We start from the raw sequence: 20043 nt of genomic DNA on the forward strand, positions 1-20043 counted from the left end.
TCATTTTTTTGCATGTTTTATTTTTCTTTACAGACATCATCAGTTTTTCCCAAGACACAAACTCCTAAGGCAACTTGAAAGAAACTTCACTACCGAAGTGCTGTTCATCACATGCTACTTCAGAAACATTACTGAAGTTATCAAAACAGTTTCGTTGATCTTTTATTTTGGGGGTTGCTTTTGTGTCACAGTGAAAATTCTAGATTTGGAAACGGCGTAGTTCCTTGGGTCGAGTCTCGTTGTGATAGCAGTACTTTGGCTTGCCGGGAGAGGGCAGTCTGACATGAGTTTTTATGGTTGTAACTGAATTAGGAAATAGCAGCATAATGTACAAAATCTTTGAAGAGGTACTAGCTAAGGATAAACTTAAAGTTCCTTGAGATTAAAGCTAATAGTAGCTGCTCCTTTTAACATTCAAAAAGAATCAAACCAGCAACTGAAGTATGCGCTGAAATGAATCTGGAACAGTGAAATGCTTACGCACTGTGTTCAGACACGACTTTCTATATGGAAGTCATGTTGCATTCTTAAACCCAGTAGAGCACTACGTTTGCAGCTGGGATGGTAGGAATTACCTAACAGCTTTTAGGTACCAAATCTCGCAGTGAGTGAAAGCTTTGGAGACGGTGGGTGTCTGATACTGAATACTGGTTTTGGAATAGTTAGGTCAAGTGAAGAGCAGTCCTGGAGGAAGAGGCAATAAACAACTATGTATGATACTAGAGGGCCTCATCTAAAATACTGCTTAAAATGTGCTTTTTGGGGTGTTGCTGTCCTGTGCATCAGCCACAGCAGCACTGGAAGAGAACCTTGGGGTTTCTTGAGCAGATAGGCTAAGTGCACTTCAGATCTGAAGTATAAGTCAAGTCCAAAATAGAAGAACAAGGGTAGGGAGAAGGAAACAGCTTGGATTTTCCTCCTGGCACAGTTTGGTTGGGAAGCGTTGTTAGGAATTATATGTGGATGCTTGGATGACAGTTTGCATGGCTTGCATGAGGGTGAGGTTGGAACCTACAGAGAAATAGAGGTTGCAGTTAACAGGGCTTAACGTGGAGAGGACTTGAGAGGAGACAAGCCTTCAATTATACAGAAGGTTGTTGTAAGGGGGTGGGGATAATAATCTGTTCTCCATGTCTGTACTGAATGGGACAAGAAATAATGTGTTTAAATTAGAGAAAAATGTCTCTGTTAAACATTAAGAAAAAGTTCCAGCAGCAGAGATAGTTGAGCATGGGAATACATTGCCTTGGGAAGTTGTGGAATCTCCATCACTGGAGGCTTTTAAGAACAGATTAAACAAATATCTGTCAGGAATGACATATGATCCTTCCTAGGGGTAAGGATAGGGCCTAGATGGCCTCTTGAGGTCTCTTCTGGCTGTGTTTTCTGATTACTAGAGATTAGGGTTGCAAGAGGTGATTTGGGACTTGCATAATAGTTAAGACCCGAGATAGAATCTGTCATGGAATAGGGAGCTGGAGAATTGCTAACACTGGGGCCCTTTAGCATGGGAAGGAACTGGGGAATTTGGGACAGAGCTCTTCATGCAAGGCTAGCAAAATGGTCTTAGTACTTTAAATGTTCAGATCTCGTGTGACTCGCTGCTTTTCCTCAGAGGAGTATCTCTATAGACTCCTGAAGTAGTGTAACCTACAACTTGGTGGCCAGACTGTTATGCAGGGAGTGTGAACAGCAGAGTGAACAATGCTGTTCCATTTATCAGATTTGCTTTTCTAAAACGGAGTTAACATTAACCTTTGAATGACCAGCAACTTCACTATCCCTATTCAATCGACAGAAGAACTTCCTGAAGTAGTCTGTTATCTTCACTGCCACATCAGGGTGTAGGACTTAAAATAAAGGTACATTGTGTGCAAGTGCAGACAGATGTCGAGATATTTTGAGTTTGTGGTTCTACTTTTCAGCTGTCAGTTGCAGCGCTATCTGAAGTAGATTTTAATGGTGTTCTGTCACATTAGGTTAGCTTCCTCATGCTAATGCAACCTGCAGTTTTATTTGCACCAAAGTACTTTTAAAAGAAGTACTTCACTAACGTTAAGTGCTGCATTGTATAGGCTTTAAATGGCTTCAAGTATGGTAATAGCTCGCACTAAGTGTATATTGCCGAATAATTGCATTTAGCAGATTGCCATGTAATTATCATGCTCTGACTGATGTAGAGGACAAGTGGTGGGTCCTAGAAAGACTGATTATTTTGCTGCTCTGTAATTATGATGTCGTTAATAAGTAAGAGTAATTACATATCATTTTGAGCTATCCTATGAAGTGCAGTCTTGATACATTTTCAGACAGCTGAGTATCTGGCAGCTAGCAGTAAGGAGTATTTCACAGTTGGAATGGTCTTCACTTACACTTGCTTAACGTTAGTGAGCTGAAGACACAATGAATAACAATACTTACACTTGAATTTTTCAGGAAGTTTTAAAAGGAAAGTGAGTGTTTTTCAGGAATTATTTTATGCCAATATTTTGCCATAATTATGAGTCACGTATGTTATAAATCTGGAGGCAATATGACCAAGTTTTCTCACATATGAATTGACAGAAGAAATAGTTTTCTCAACCAGACACTCATGGTAAGCAGGGGAAAGAAAATAATGAGAAGGATATGTGCCTTTTTTTTTTTTTCTATGAAATAATCAGCTGTAAATAAAGTTTCACCTAGTCTTCAGCTAAAATAAGCTGAAAAATAAGAGAAAAAGATCTCTACTTGCTTCTAATTGGGCAACAGAAGGGGATACTGAAACACCAAATGTTGTGTATAAATGTCACTATTGTCTGTTCAGCTAGTCTAGTTGCTGTTTGGAAATGCACTAAAATGTTTGTGCTCTACTCTTCCTCCTTCTCACTGAATCCTCTGCCACTCTTACAGTTCACTTAGACGTTGAAAGACTTTAGTGATGAACCGATCTATGCACGAGGAAGCAAACAGAAAAGCATTGTTAGATCTATGTAGAAGGAAATGGAGAGAGAGGGGAAAAAAGTGCCGTTGAAGTATGCCAAGGATAGCTTAAGCACACAGGAACAGGAGTGGGCAGTGAAAGAAATTTTGTTTTCAAGCTGCTAACAGGTAGGTAAGCAATGGAAATAAATCTACAAACTGTAAAGTGTAGTTAGGTATTCTTTCAGATTGCCCATTTTTAAAATTAGGAGGTAAACAGTGCAAATCAAAATGCTTTAACTTGAAATAAGGTAAGGTCTAATTTCACTGTGTCCCAGTAGAAAAGATGAAGTTGTGCCTGTGACTTATAGACAAGAAGGCTAATGTATTAGTTTTGTAACTAAGTCCTGTAAATTGTGCATAACAGAGCAATTAACTACTTTAACCAAGCTTTGGAGGGGGAAGAAGAAAAACCTGTGTGCGCTGGGAATGAGGGCATGGAACATATTCCCTAACTCAAACCTGAAAAACCTGGTGTTAGTCTTGGGTTATTTCCAGTGACCCCTTGACTCCCATCTTCCTGCCCCCTGCACAGATTTGGAACTGGTCAGCCATTTTTGTTTTTGGAAGGGAGAGGAGACAGATATAATGAATGGCTTTTATTGTGTAATATTTCAAAACCTTTTTGACTGCATTCGGATGGGATGGAAAATGTTCTACCCTGCGCTGCAGCCAAAATAAATAAAACATATTCCCTAAACCTGGATGTGTGTTTCACTCAAACTGGCAGTAGTTAGAGCTCTACTCTTAAACAAGAATTTAGTTTGACAATTTTTAGGCCTTGTTCAGCTGAATGTAACAGCCAAAGTAAATACTTGGAAAAAATTAAATAATACGCATATTTACAGCTTGCAGGTGGCATTAATTTTTGTGGTTCATAGTATTTAGTCTTAAGAATCCCTGTTAGTTGGGCTATATTGTGGATTTTAAAAAAAATATTCTTAATTGTCTTTTTTTTTTTTTAAATTAGATTTTTTTATGAGAATAGTCATTCTGAAGGAAAATACATTTTATGTAGCTCCCTGATGGGTGATAAATAGTTGCGATTCAAGGCTTTAAAAGTTTAGGGTCTACCCAGAAACTGAAAATTCTGCAAAGACAAGACCCAGCAAACGAGCAGTAAAACCTCTTGACAGAAGCCTGCTATGGACTGGCTTCCAACTCCACAAAAGTTTAGTTTAAATAACCTCTTTATGGCGCAGGCTTACTGCTGTTTTTTAGCATTGCCAATCAGTTCAGTGAAGACTTTGCACTCTGTAACCGAGATTTCATGTTGTGCAAAATGTTTTGTAGTCTGAACAACAATATTTATGATTAATAATAATAACTTTTAATTTAGTCACCTATTGCCAGGGGCCTTGGAGTATTGTAACAATGAAGGACTAAAAGTAAATTATCAAAGCCGGACACCATGCCTGGACAGCCCCCACCCTGCAAACAAATCTTTTACTTCTCATAATCCCACCCTGGGAGCAAAAATCCCTTTGAACAAATAATATGCAAAACTCCTAATGTTTGTAAGTAGATAAAAGAACCTCATTTTTTAAATCATTATTACTAAATACTTAAGATTACAAACAAGGTATCTCAAAGTCTGAAGAGAAGTTACAAGAACAAGTAGTGATCATTCCTTGAAAGCCCTAATGACGTAGTAAACTAAACGAGCTAGAAATCAGAAAATGGGGCTTTTTGTTCTCTCTGTGGTTTGGTTTTGGGTTTGTGCTGTCCTTGAATGAAGTTGTTACTCAGTTTTCTTGCTTTTTGTCTTTTTTTTTTTTTTTTTTTTTTTTTATTAGCCTTGTAACATCACTTGTAACATCAGGGTGAAAAAACCTGGACCTGGTATCACCGTCCATTAAATCAACTGAGTTATACCGAAGATACTTCTGAAGCCATGCTTCACTCTTGTCATAAATAACCTGCCTATGTCATGCAAATGTTTGGACAAACAAATGCACTTAGTTTCATGTTCAGAAGGTCAGTAATGCTGAGTTTTGGTAGTAAATAATATTCACTAATGCAAATCTATTAAGGTTGTAAGGGAATTCACGTTTGAACTGACTTGGGTGTGTTGAGTATCCTCGTGTGTGCTATTGAGGAAAAAGTAATTGTGTGGGTAAAAATATTAATGATGAATAAAAAGGTCATTTTACTCTTCCTCTCAAGAAGAAAAATAATCTTAAGAACCCATGGTGTGTTTTGTAAGGAAAGCTTTGTAAGGCTTACATAAGGGGTAGGTAATATGCATGTAGCTTATCTTAATGCTAGGCATTACATAATACAAGCTATGGAATATAAGCCTCAAGCGTTCACTCTACATTTGTCTCTTGCACCTCTCCCACTGCTTGCTTCTCGTGATAGATAAAGGTCTATTGTACCTTGCTGAGTTTTCCTGCATCGCTGTTCCGTTTGGAGCGTGCTGCCTTCTGATCTGCCTTGCTTATCTCACGTCTGTCTTCCCAATGCTTTCTCCTCTTGCTTAACACACCAGCGCCTGACTCTTGCCAGTCACAGAAACGACAGCTTGGTTCACAGGATGATGATCCAAAAAGGGAAGCAAAGCAGTTGGTAGCACAGAGAATGTATGCATACGCAAGATACTGCAAGTTAAGCAAATTAAAGCATTGCTGCCAGGAACTTTTTCTAACGCTTGGCATAGCGCCTCTTAATAGAGCCACAAAGAGCCTTAGTTGCAGCCAGATCTGTGGTGTTAAGTGCTTTGGAATGGCACCTTTGTGTAAGAGTTAAAGAAAATGATAAGGCAGTAGGCAGAATTAAGTATGTGGTTTCATACTGACACACAGAATAGCCAAAGCCTTAAATTGTTCCCCTTTTATTAGCAAAAAAAAAAATATCTCTGCTTCTGAAAATGTCTTTTTTCTCATTCCATTAAGGATCAGCAAGGGCTAGGGACTTGGGGTGGTAGATGAGAAGAAGTCTTAAACTAAATCCTAAAAAATTTTCCGTTTCCATATTTTTAGCCTGCCTGTCTTCTGCTTTCAGTATTGAATGCAGTGCAACTAGTATGACCGTGCCAAAAGCTGTTTAAACAATATTAAGATGTTTTCTTCAAACTTCTCCCTAGGAAGATACTCTTTTTCGAGAGGAATGTTTTCCCTGGAGCATTACATCATGAATTGGTTCAGTTCTTGGAGTAAGAAATTGGACCAAATGGTGGAGAAGGTCTCCAGGGGAAACATACTTACGCTGTTAAGTATTCCCACCAGAAAGCTTAGAAACCGCTTACATATTACCATTCTGTCCACATTTAGCCTTTCACCTTACTGCAGCTGAACAGAGGGGAGGGGGTGGTGGTTAGTCTTTTTTAAGGAAACTTGAACCTTTTTTGTTTTTGTCATTACATTTTCCCCCGCTCTTATTGTATCTTGTGAACTGAACGCTGGAAATGGAATGTCTCATTTTTGACAATGCTGCATAACGATTTTTTTTTTGGTTTTTTTTTTTTAATGCAAACTATTAATGAAATCTTAATTATGAAAGCTTCCTTGGAAACGCTGATTTTAGGATTTTTTGGGGGATTAAAATGAGAGGAACCTCTGGGAAGACCAGGGGATAGAAGGATTTGGGTGGATTAATGGGACAGCAGCCCTACGAACAATGCCTGATCGTGTTTCCTGTTGCATATGGACTGGTTCCCCATCAGTGATGGAGGCACTTGATATGGCTTCCTATGTCAAATGAAAATCTCAGAATAAGGAGAAATATACTCCTTGAATTTACTAGTGCACATCATCAGTTTTTATTTTATTTTTTAATGTGGCAGCTCTACTGTATAGAGTTATTATTTGAAAGCTGATAAGCTTGCAATTTCGCAAAGGTCTACATTTTGTTTTGCAGACAGTTAAGGACCTAAAAGCATATTCCACGTGCAAGTTTGATGTGGAACATTTTGAATTGTTCATCTTTAGGTTCACACCGTTACCTTACAGAATACAAAATGGAAATACATAGCAGTGTAATAAAACCTAGAAGAATAACTTCCTGGACAAACATGCCCCAGGGCAGGACACTTGGTGCTTCATGAGTGACTTGAATTTTACCATGGAGCGGAACTAGAAAGGAGCCTCCTGTGATACTTGAGTCATGTTTCTGCTGGTATTTTGAGCAAACCGTGTTCTACTGCCCCAGATTTGTTTGATGGGCAAAGGGAGAGTCTTTGTATCCCAAATCTTTTGTTTGGCACCTTCGGTCTCTCCTTAGAAAAACAAAAACAAGCAAAAGCTTAATTAAATTTGTTTTTCTCACTCAAAGGATTTGATACTCTACAATCATAAGAGGCTGAAGAGAAGGTCAAGCCTTACATATGCTTTCTCTATTCCTATTTGATATCTAATCTTTCTAAAAAGTGTTGTTTTTCTAAAGGAAAAACATGATAGGCAGACTTTTTAACTGTTCATAACAAGACAGACCATTAAGCTGGTCCAGCTGCTGAGAGACTGGCACCAAAACTGGTGTCTGGAAATTGGCACAAGATTGTAAAAGACTTGTGCCAAAACATATTTAAATTATGTAATCATATTAAATACACACTGCATATTATTGCTACATTCAGGTTATGAAATCATTCAATAACAGAGCATATAATAGATAATGGAAGATTGTAAGAAGAGAGAGCATGTTCTGAAGCATACTGGAATCAGTGGAAATACTCATGTTGGCTGCAGCAGGTTCTAGGTGAGAGCACGGATGTGCTGTATTATTCCAGTAGAGAAAAAAGGCTCGGTTGTTAAGATCAGCACTTGGACCTGCCGTCCAGAAGCCTGATGCGACCAGCTATTTAGATGTTTCATTTTTGCCACTGAACAAATGCAGCAAAGTCGGTAACAGCGTAGGCTTCTGATGCTGGCAATTCCCAGTGCTCCTGAAGCCTCTAACGCAGCAGATGGGCTGTTTGGGCTGCAATACTTACACCAGCTCCAGAGCAAGTGACAAGTCATGTTAGTGTCCTTTAATGGTGGTGCTTCTCTGAAAATAAAGTTCCGTCGCCTGCACAGCATGAGGCTATGATGCTGGACCAGAGCTTCTCCCGGCGCTCCCTGTATGCTCTGTGCAAAGCAGTAGTCCTGCAAATATTTCCTCTTGGAAATTACCTGGGTTTGGAGAACCTGTGTTCTCAAGAGTTTGAGAGAAATTATCACCAGCCATGAAGCTTAGAGTCTACTGATACTTGTATTTTCATTCGCAAACTCATTCCAATTGAAAAATTGTCCCTTATAGCAGATCTTTCTTTTTTAATGTCTCCCAGAATATGTGGCTCCTAATACACTTCTGCTTAAAAATTCTGAATTCGTATGAATATTTGGTAGAATGGCCACTTAATCTTCCTGCTGCTGTTAACAAAATGTAAAAAGATATATTTACTTTTGCTTCCTTTCTCAGCCATTTTTTCATTGCAGAACAAACTTTTAAAAACTGATTATACCAGATGATTTAGCGGTATGGCCAAATAGTCCCTGCTTGAATAAGATGGATGGTAGCTGGTTTTGGAGCAACAGTAATTAAGACTGCCGTAGCAAGCAAGGAAGAATAACAACCTAATAAGAGCTTATAGGGAAACTCTTAAATTGAAAAGTGTTCTCAAAATCCAAAAATCCATAACGCTAGTAAAATCTTAGTTTATTAAAATGTAGGGGTTTATTGTATTTGTTTTGGTATTTGTAACTTTTAATTTAAAAAATTATTTAAAAAGTAGCAGAAACTTAAGACCTTATTTTTTCAACACAGAATAGACGCTTTCAGTTAAATCACAAGATTCCTTTAAAATGACGTGAACTGTTTGTAGTCTATTTTTAATAGTCTTTTTATCTGATACGTGCAGATGACAAAATGTCTTTTGAGTGCAAAACCGCTTCATTTCTAGATTGCAACCTCTGTTGTGGTCAGCAATAGCTTCTCAAAATGCACTGAGAATAAGGATTGCATGGTCTAATGAACATTTCAAGGACTCCTAGTCCTGAGTTTGTTTTGCTCCTGACATTCTAGAGCTCTCTTGATATTGCACAAGTCCTTTCATAGTTTGATGCCTCGGTTTCTACATGCGTAAAATGAGATGGCCACCTCCTGAAGGCAGTGGAAAGTCTGTTTACAGTGTGCAAAACCTTTGGCCTGATTACTGAGTGATTACTGGTTTAAACTATTTCTATCCCTATTCTATCTCTGTATACAGAGGTGAAGCTTTTAATGTGTGATGGTCAACAACATTAATGTTATTGCTGTTCAGGTGCAATGGACAGAAAAAGCCCAAATGATTTAAGGGTGGTACTACTTTTAGAAGAGAGGTGGCTTGTTCAGCTTTTTGAAGTCCTTAAGATAATGTCTTTTATATCTATGATTGATTTATTTGATATTTATGCAGTTGGCAGTGGGATTTGAAATATAACATAAGCACTTCCTGAGATGTCAGTACTCCGATGTTAGTGGTCTGAACAAGGATGTAATTCATATCTGCAGGTGCTTACTCTGGTATCAAACACTTCAATAACATCATGCTTGTGGAATCCGGCACTCCCCAGTGTCCCATTTGTATCCTGATATGCCCACGTCTTTCCTATGTGTGTTTTTCTTTCTTAAGGAGCTCTCATTTCCTTCAATAGGATATGTTTTATTTCATCCTTTTTCCTGCATTTACTCATATTAATGTCACCGCATTCACTGGTAATAGCTCGGCTTGGAAATAACCCGTATATCCCTGAAAACACTGGGCCTGAAATTCAATCCTGGGATACTTTATTAAGAAAGATGTTTAAGTGAAGGGAGGTAATGATTTCTTTTTGGACTCTTAATTTGATCTAACCCGTTTAAAGGTGCATCAAGCATGCTCCACTACAGCCCGATGGCCCTCTGCATTGTTCCGTCAGGCAGCGTTTGAGGGTCCTGGGATGAAAGTTTTCTGGGTCTCTTCTGCTAACCTTTAGGCTTCTCTTACGAGAATTTCTTCAGAATGAAAAGGACAGAAGTCAGGTGCTGGGCTTTTGCTTGTGGGTGAGTTCTGGGGAAGGACTTCATGGTGGCTGGATCAGCTGACACTCTCGGGGCTGTGTTTTCAGCTACACAGCTGATAGGGAGTTCTGATTGCACTTTCTGTGCCATGAAACATTGTCTTTTTGTAACTCCTTTCCTTCGTCCCTTTCTCCCGTTTCAGTTATGAAAAGTTTCAGTTTAGTTTGCAACCTCTTTAAGCGATAGCAGTCTCCTCACTCGCTTTGCAAAGTACATTTGCACGGTTTGTAGGATCTCACCGTAAAGTGTTGTGAAACACAGTGCTACTTGGCAGTTCTCTGAAACTGCTTTGTCCCTTTTCCAATTGCTTTGTAGATGAGAGTCTTAATAAGCCTCCTGTAGACAAGGAAGAAGTATCTGATGTGGAAGGACTTGAGACTTACATAGGTTATAGAGCTGATTACCCACTATGACAGTGACGGGAGGGATCCCAGCTCAGAAGCTCCAGAACGCAAGTTTTCAGTCAGGAGGCCTCTTTGGAGAAGCATTTTGATTAAATATACTGGAGTGTTCAGTGCTTGAAATCTTTTTATTTCCTGTCGTTATCTTGGTACAATCATCAGTGCCTTTTTTATTATTTTTATGGATGTGCTCATCAGCTGTAGCTTTTCCTGTCCCTGTGGGAATTTCCCTGCCCTGCAAAGCTGAACTTCACAATATCTAGTAGAAACTAAATTTTTTTTTCCCATCTGGTAAGTAGCGCAGCACCAGAGTCTCTAGTTAACAGTGCTCTACTTGGGGAAATTTTACAAGCCGTAATCTGTTTGAACAACTCACTTGGGTAAGTTAGTACTTTGTTGTAAACTCTCATAGGTGACTCATCTGAGAAATTGCAATGAACAGAAATGCTACAGAATAAAGGGTCTTGCTTGCAACTTGAGCTACCTCTTTGCAAGGCGTAGGATCTGTTAGTATACATGTTACTGTAAAGCCAGCCCGAGTTTAATGTTTGTTTGCAGCATGAAGTGATTTTTGTTGGTAATCTTTAGCTGGTGGAGTAACCCCACGTTTACAGTGGAGGCAGACCCATTCCTTTCTGTTGCTGCAACATTTATGTTGCAGTGGCAGGTAGATCTTTTTTTTTTTTTTTTTTCCCCCAATACGTTTTTGCATTAGACTACATACAAACTGGGTTGATTTAGAGATAATCCTTGCTGCGTTAGGCTGACTTCGCCTGAGACTGTAGACTTTGTTCTTACGTTGTGGTTTTGATATACCTGAAGGTACAAAGCGTGAACAAGTCCAGGAGAAAATAAGTCCTGTAAACAAGCTTGTAGCCCTGTTAGGGTGTTGTGACTGTCATTTAAGAAGCCATGTGGTGACAAAGTCAGTGCAAATAGAAGAGCCATCTTGTTCCAAAAGCACTGGCTCCTACTCCTTGAAATAAAAAAAAACAACCCTGCTTTAGCTTGAGCTGTACAGGAGCTATAACCCAAAAGGTAATTTATCCAAATTAACATAAGGGAAGACAATGGTGCAGTTATGCTGAACCGGGTTATGGGTCGGTATGATGAGAATGCCCTTATAAGATCTGAGAAGCACAATCTATTGGGGCTTATAAGATACTTAAAACCCCACAGATGGGGATCGGGAGAGGCATACAGTATTCATGTTATTTCACTCTCACAGTTTATAAATAGCAAAAATGCAATTTCCTGCTTTCATTCAGGGCAGCTGCAAGTCACACTGGCCTGTGGAAAATGGCCAGTTTGAGTCACGATTAAGCCCAAGTGCCACATGCATCTTACCTGCTCCAGCCAAAGCTGCACTTCAGCAAAGTGCTTAATATCTCTCTGTCTTTCTCGGATTTCCCCCTTCATCCCATCACCATACCACTTGGTTTTCCATTTCAAACTTTTCTTCGATGTTCTACATATCAATTTTCTTCTACGATCCAGCCTAGAAAATGGGTAATTCTTTGCTACCAGCAGGTGGGGACAGGGAATACAAGACATTAGCTCTGTTATAAAGGGGGAAGAAACAAAACAGAGGAATTAATTTCATTTCCTCTCTTCAGCAGGTGGAACAAGTCTGCCTGCCTGAATAAAGTGTATGCTCTTATCCTCCCCCCCGTGTAGCCTCTTCTTACTTTTTAGGTGGTTTTTTTTCTTTTAGCTGGCAAGACTTCAGTTAATCACTCCAGAGAAGTAAGCAAATGTGATTTTGATTTATTTTTTTTTTTTTGGTCTTGTCCTTATTAGTGTTTCAAATAACCTGGAGCCTCTAATTCTGGGAGAGGACAAGTTTTCCCTTCACAATTAGTTACTGAATGTGCTGAAGGGAAGCAAAGAAATAAACAAGTCTGGAAATCAAACTTTCATGATTGCCAGGGGTGTGCACTTCCTCTGTGATGTGCTGCATGAAAGCCACACCTCAAAACACTGCATCTCTGTAGACAAAAGCTTCTTAAAAGATTTAGCAGTTACTTTGCATAGAGAAAAAGAATGTTGGGACCTGCTGGCCTGTCCCTTCCAGATAGATTTAGCAAAGTCAAAGAGCCATGTGCGCAGAGAAATGTATAAACATGCATAGAAATCAATAAACTAATGATTAAATGTCTGTGATGAATGCAAAGCAGATCCAAAAAATTCGTAAGTTTTTACCTTCCCTTCTCACAACAGAGGTGGCTATAAGTCCAGATACGCTAAAATTCAGAAAGCAAAGTACTATGTTTTCATTTTCTCCTTTTTTCTGCTTGAATTTTGTGGCCTTGGGAGTGCTTTTCACAGCCACCCTCCCTTTCCCCAAGGAGGGGCATTCCAGACGGGGCAGGTGCGGGGGGACTGATGAGTCACCTGTGGAGCAGCCTGGGCTCAGGTGCCTTCCATCACCCCTAATTGCAGTCTCCTCCTCGGCGCTGGCTCTGGTGACGCTGCGTTTTGCAGAGGGTAAGTTCTCTGAGAGGATTTTCCCCTCAAATTACTTTTTATATTTACCTTTTCCCCACTTCTGTGACCTAATGAATATAGTTTTGATACCTGAAAGCAGGGGAGGAGCTGTGAGCTTGCTGTTGGGGGCGGGGTGGGGGGGCTGTATGGGGGACAAAGTGTCACCCCGGAGCTGGCTCGGAGCAGATCCTGCTTGGTGCTTGGAGAATGGGATGCGGCGTTGCTTTGTGTGTGAAGAAAGCCGTGGGTTTTGATCACAGTGGTAATGCTTGTCTTCTTCCCCAGAACCGTTCTGCTCAGTGGGGGCTGGGAGCTGTCTGAACTCTTGGTCTCTTTGTCAAATCTTTTTCTTGAGGTAACTCTCCTGGAGACTAAAAAATGGACCCCAGCACTGATAGTAGGGTTACCCTTTCGTTTGGTTTCACCAGGCTGCCTGAGCTTATTTCCTTCTTGGAAGGTTCTAGGGGAGCTATGAAGTTTTGCTGGTCGTGCAGTGAAAAAACTCCTGTGCAAAATGCTCTTAAACACTGTCCCCAGCCATTATAAGCCATGGGGGTAGTACCTGGGCTTCCTCCAGTCGCGGTCCTGGTTTAACTCCCCTTGGGTTCACAGGCTCCTCTGCTAGAAACTGTCTCCTTCCAGAGCAAGCCACCAAGTCTGCTTCCAGATTCTCCCTAAATTCCAATCTGAGGTCTCGTTTCAGTCTGTGTGCTGTTAGGACAGCAGGGTATCGGGGTGTTTGGTCAGCAAAGATGTAAGCCGATCGTGACATGGGGCTTTGAATGAATTTCAAACATGAATTTGAGGTTTGCAGGCCTTAGAGAGTATATTTTTGCATCTGTGGTGCATGTTGTCTGTAAAAGAGCAAAAGGAGAAGCCTGGGTTTGGTAGCATAAGACCTGGGAAAATCGGGTAACGTTATTTTCGCTGTGTGCTGCTGGGTTTGGAGAAAGCTGAATTCAGGCAACCGTTTTGCCTTTCCATCCCCTCCTCCACCTTTTGTGCTGCACATCACCAGCTGCAAGAGGGGTCTATCACTTCAGATTTAAGACACCTGGGTACCTGGTATTTTGAGGGGGAGGGAGGCAAACAGATAGACATCTTATGGAGAACCACTTTTTGCAAAAGAATTGTCGTAACTGAGCAATTATATGTATCTATGAAGTGAAAATAATGACACAGAAGGTTAAGCACTAAGCTGATCCGATGTCACACAATTGTTAACCCCAAATACAGCCCGTATAGAGCAGGTAGCATGTACCTGTTCTTACTTCTCTGCAAATGCAGAAGCCAGGTGTCTTAAATCTGAAGTGATAGACCCCTCTTGCAGCTGGTGATGTGCAGCACAAAAGGTGGAGGAGGGGATGGAAAGGCAAAACGGTTGCCTGAATTCAGCTTTCTCCAAACCCAGCAGCACACAGCGAAAATAACGTTACCCGATTTTCCCAGGTCTTATGCTACCAAACCCAGGCTTCTCCTTTTGCTCTTTTACAGACAACAAGAAGGTGATTTAACTACGTTGCTGTAACGATATAGATGAAATCTCTAAAAGCCTACAGATACCAAAGGAGAGACAGCAGAGAAGGTTTGATTTCCCATGTGGATTTGTAATGAAGTGGAAACTTGGATGTCTCTAATGGATCAGCTTCGAAGGCCTCAGTGGTGCTCCCAGATCTGTAGGGGAGGACTTCTGTGGGTATCCTGGCTCTTCTACATGGGCCTAGAGAGCTCACGAGGTCACATTTTCTTGTCTCGTTTGCAGCACCACACCCTGAGTAAGGTGCAATGTTGTGTTGTGTTTCCTTACAGTTGTCCCCTTCTTCCCTTTGTTTCTCTCTCATGTCAAAATGTTTTGCATGGAGATGGAAGGTAGTTCCCTTTGGTTCATTTTCTGGCATTGCACTGAGGCATGACACGCTTCTGCTGTGGGTTTCAGCAAAACGGCTTCTTCCCCCCGACTGCATTGAGGTAGCAAAACAGCCAAAAAAGAAAATGCTAAGAAGCAGTGCTGAAGACATAGTTCTGTCCCTACTGGCTTTGTCTGGAAACTCTTAAAAAAAGTACAATGCGATGCTGTGCACTGGTACGTGTTTTAGCTTTTAGCTCAGCTTCTAAAAGCTGTAGAGCTGTGTTGGCGTGATGCTTTGCTCAGGCTAATTAGCCCTTCTGCCTAGTAGGTCTGCTGGCCTGAGCCAGGGTGGCTTGCTGGTGGGACTGAGCTTCTTCCTGTAACAGCAAGGTTTGTAGGACTAGTTTAGGTATCTCTGGACACATGTTGCATTGTGCCATGTGGACGTGACTACCATGACGTAGGGCAAATTAAGTCACCTTTCTGTCCATCTATTTTCCCTTCTACCCTTTGTGTGTTTCGTTCCTAGTCTCGTAATGACTTAAACACGTGCTTAACTTTATGCACTGTGCGTAACCCTATTGATGTGCATAAATCTTGTGAGAACAGGGCTTACACGTGTGCTTTGGTAAATTTATTCAGTGTATAAACTCAAGCACATGGGTACATTTTCACAGGATCAGGGCCTTGGATGCAGGGCAGGATGGTCTTTTACTGTGTGCCTGGACAGTGCAATTTATCACAGCAGGGAACAAAACACATACATAAATGAGTGCAAGGTGTCTGCCAGCACAAATCCAGTTGCCTTAAATTGCAAAGGTGGAAGTAATCTTTGAGGATGGGGAGGGGTGGAGGGGAATGAAAAGTTATTAAAAGCAGAAGAGATCTCAAGGAACCCAACTTCGTTTCGTTCTTATGAAGAAGCTTTGAATACAATAGGGAAAAAGCATTGGGAGTAATTATCCAAAATGGGTGGCATAAATCCGAGCAGAAAGTAATACATCAGTTTTAAAGCTACTCATTTCAAACTGTGAGTTAGATTTATTTGACCTGCATTTGGGAGCAAATATTAATGAAAGGGCGAAGGCAGCTTATGGCTCTTTCAGTTCTTTCATTTCCCACTAGATGTCTCCGGTGTAAAAACTAATTATGAATGTTCTTGATTTAATTTGGAAAAAAAATTGGATGAAGCTTTTTTTTATTATTTCTTTTAAAGTCTTGTGCTGTTGTGCGGCGTGCAGCTTAACCCTTGATCTTTCTTCAGTAACTACTTCAGCCTCAAGTACGATACGAGGCCATTTAGAAGTGATGCAGTTAATGGAATACTTTTTTTTTTTTTTTAATAAAGAGTTGTCCAAGTATTATAAGAATCAAGTCTTTATTCCTGCCAATTCTTTGGCTGGTATCTGTAACATGTAACTTATCTCTCAGCTCTGATGACATATGTTCAGTAGTCTGTGAAACTTCCCTGTTTTTTTTTATTTATCACTGTATTGGCATGCTGGGTTTGAACTTGGACCTGCTTTTGGAATTACTCTTTTTTCAAGAGCATCTTTATAAGAAAAAAGTTCTGGGTGAATCTGCCAAAGTGGTTTCTTTTGTCTCACAAAATTAATGGGGCTCTAAACAGATACAAGAATCCACCTGTGTGGATCTTGCTGCAGAGTTGAGGCTTCGTCCTAGAAAAAAAGCAGAATTGTGGCATTTTTCTGTTGCCTGCAGATGAGAAGCCATTAGAAATGCACAGACTGGGGTAGCACTTTGGGTGACAGTGGTTTGGTTTTGTAGAGTCATTGCCCTGTTCGCTCTTCATTTAAATTCAGCTTAGTGGGTGTTTTTGTTGTTTGTTTGTGGGTTGGTTTTTTTGTTTGTTTGTTTTTGATTGATTGTTTGGTTGGTTTTTTATTAAAGCATGGATCTTGGTACTATCTGCGTGATATTTTTACCCCGCTGCTATCTGCTGAGTATCTAGCTACAGAGGACTGGACAGTTTACGTTTGGGAAAAGCAAAGGAATTCATCTCCACACTTTTTGAGGTAAGGAACAAAATCGAAATGTCAAGCTTGGGCTAAAGTGTAGTTAGTTCCATTCATGTAGACCTGCAGTTAGTTGTGTATTTGCTTTACCATTGCGCATGTCTTTCCCTAGTCCAAGTTGACAAATTGTCAGGGTCTTTGCTCAGGTGTGAAATTTGTACATTGGGTTTGGTCTGTACTGATGATTCACATTTTTAGGGATGATCTTCAAGGTGTATTTTGTAAGCGCATTGTTGAAACATTCCTGGTAGTACGGATGGTGCTATTATTACTGGAGTTTCATCGTTCTCATGTCCGTTATTATCTTCAGCAGAAGAAAAATTTGGTCAGTACAAGCCACTGCTGGAAAACTTTGTGTTTGTTTCTTTCCTGCACCGTTTCAGCGTTCAGCTACAAGCCTGCCTGATAATTACAGGTTTGAGCAAGACTGCAGCTAAGTTAGTGTCAGAACCAGGGCTGGAGCTCAGATACTACCAAGGCCCGTGCCAGGCCCTAGCAGGTTGGTGACAGCTCCTCAACTGGAATGTAGGGATGTACAAATTCAACAGCTGTTTTATTGTCCTTTCCAGTCCCCTCTTACACTCGGCTATGCTCTCCCAAGATAGACATGCCATTAAACACAGTGTAATCACTGGCACAGCAGGTGTATTGAGATACAGACATCTAGCAATGTTTTATTTAAAAGGCCTGAGTAATAATAATAATAATATAAAAAAGCAAACAAAAAACCCCACTGCCAGTCACCATAAGAAAAGGTATCCACTGGGAAATTAATAATTGCCCTCTGTGGACTACATAGCATATGCTGGCTGCATCCTGCTGCCATTTTCATTTAAAAATGTTGAAGTTAAATTATAGCATTATAAGGAAACACACTTCAAAACCTATGCTTAAAGGTACAAAGGCATCAACAATCTAAACTGAAATGTCTTCATAGCTATTACATAAATATGACTTATGATGTATAGGAGAAAAAATGTGAACAAATGATTCTTCTCCCCAAAGAACTACAAATATTTTTTTTCCAATTAATGACAATGAACCACAAACAAACATTTCAAAAAAGCTGACAGGATTTCTCTGATCACTTTCTTCTACTCTGCTGTTCATATTGGTGCACGCTAGGATGCACTTTGTGGTGAATGGCTGTTCTGTGGTCAGTTCTGTGTTAAACATCTCAAAGATGATCTCCCAAAATGATCAGGAAAAAAACTTGCTGTCCTCTAAATGTCATCTCTCTGAATTTAAGCTGTGTAATATTTGTGAGCAGTTGACTTAATTGAATATGCTGAGAAAGGTATTTCAGACTTCTTCTGCATTTTTCCATTTGTGTTTGCTTGGTTTTTAAAATCTGGCTGCTTAAATGGGAATGGAGTTCCTAAAAAGTCTAGTCATTCCCCTACTGTTTGCTTGTGCAAATACTTAACGAGGAAAGGTGATTCCTTCCAATCCACCTCCCCCTTCATTCCAGAAATCAAAGGCTTCATAATTCAGTGAAGCACCTAGGCATGTAGTTGCATTCACATGGTGTTAAGACCAATCTGATAACATCCTGCCTCTTGGCAACACTTCTTAGCTTGAACTTGGACCTGTATTAGCAGCGCTTGGCATATGGTCTGTTTGAAGCGTAAGCAGAGTGAGCCCCTGTCTGCTTGTGGAAGGCATGGTAACCCCAGCTGCCCGAAGTGTGTGGGGTGCCGATCACACCGTGCAATCACGGCTCAATCAGAAGCAACGTATCTGTTGAGTTACAGCCAGTGTGGGCGCTCAACTTACAGTTCAGACCTGGTACACGATGGCACTTTGGGTGGCTCTTCCAGCAGGCGTGCTGCTTGCTGGGACGTTCCTCTACGGTGCTTTTTGTTAAGCAGCATAGATGTCCGCTGGGCAGCTTTGTTTTCATCTACTGTGGGGGGTGCTACTGATGAAATAGCACACAGTCAGCCTAAAACACCACCAGCAGGACCTGTCCCTTTTTTGCTTTCTTTGTCAAGCTTACGTATTTCTTTCTTTTGCTTCTCTTTCTAATCCTGATTTACTGTATTGAATTTCAAATTGAACCCTGTTCTTCGGTCCAGCATTTCAGAGCCACAGCGAGGAAGTCGCGGGTCTCAGCACTGGCATAGGATGCTGCTGGGAAGCCAGGGGGCTCTGTGGGCATCTGTGCTCTCCCTAGCACCACACAGAATCCCCAAGCTCGACAGCAGTCTGTGGGCACTATTATAATTAGATAATAGAATAATTTCATATGCAATTGAAAGTGCTGCAGGGAAAGAAGAGGGATGTTTGGGAAAGTAGATTGTAATTACTTGAGCTGGAATTTGGCCAGGATACAGAGGTTAGTCTTGCGAAAAGTACCGAGGGACCTTCAATGAACACAACTAGTTAGTATCTCAGTTAGACTTCTGATTTAAAAGATGCAGCCTGCACAGCCTGGTGCCCCCACAGTGTACTCGTTCAGGACTGAACAGAGCTACCAGAAAAAGCCACAAGCAATTTTCCATGATAAAGGTAAAAAGGAAATAGAGGTGACTGGAAATGATTTTTTGTTTGGCCCCAAATTGTCCTTGACATTTTCTCCAACACTTTCCATGTGAAACAAAAAATCTGGTTCTGCGTAAAGTGGTGTGGGGAGGGAAGCATGCCTCTGCTGAAGGGAGCTGAAATTTTTTAAGTCCAGTGGCTAAACTGATTGTATGTTCATGTGAGAGACCTCAAAACCTTAAGAATTCGGCACCATTTTCAGTGGAAGATGAGCATAAACCCTGTGTGACCTAATAGAAAACCCCAGCACAAAATCTGAGCCTTAATCAGATGGAGCAGTCCAGTAATGGTTCAGTTTTCAGTCATGGAGAAGATGCTGGTGTCATTAAGGGAGACTCTAACTTTTACTCTCTGAAAACTACCCTTCTTATTTTCATCTTTACTGCTAGTCAGGAAGATATATACTCTCCAAATAATAGCAGTTTCCTTGTGCTGGAGTTATAGTGGCTTTGTGATACAATAAACAGCACCCTGTCATAAGTCTTGTATAAAAAATGGCCTGACATTTCTTTAAAAGTAAAGAGAAACACTACTGCAGTGATGACCTCTGTGCAAGGTCACAGATGTTTTGCATGGTGGGGGAAACTATGGTTACATACTTATACACTAGGATATATTGCTTACTTTTCACAAAGCGTTTTCCTGAGAAATTACAGTACATTATAAAACATTGGGTGAGCTCCACTCAGTCTTTTAGTGCTCATTTTTTTAAATGATGCAGACCAGAATAAATATGGCAGGGTGG

At 40.6% G+C, this 20043-nt stretch overlaps 1 protein-coding gene across 6 annotated transcripts in view; it reads left to right on the forward strand.

Moving 5' to 3' along the window:
* Window positions 1-20043, forward strand: part of CDCA2 (cell division cycle associated 2) — a 110716-nt gene that overhangs the window by 14250 nt on the left and 76423 nt on the right. For 4 of the 6 annotated variants that reach the window (XM_055820147.1, XM_055820148.1, XM_055820153.1 and 1 more), the window contains exons 17-19: window positions 34-3090; window positions 4758-4938; window positions 16630-16754. The gene's annotated coding sequence lies outside the window, so the exon portion shown is untranslated. Of the gene's footprint in view, window positions 1-33; window positions 3662-4757; window positions 4939-6046; window positions 8916-16629; window positions 16755-20043 lie in introns of those variants that run through there. The other 2 variants (XM_055820151.1, XM_055820149.1) reach the window with 2 other exon arrangements.

The sequence above is a fragment of the Falco peregrinus genome, chromosome 17 (genome assembly GCF_023634155.1).
Source record: "Falco peregrinus isolate bFalPer1 chromosome 17, bFalPer1.pri, whole genome shotgun sequence".
NCBI lineage: Eukaryota > Metazoa > Chordata > Aves > Falconiformes > Falconidae > Falco > Falco peregrinus.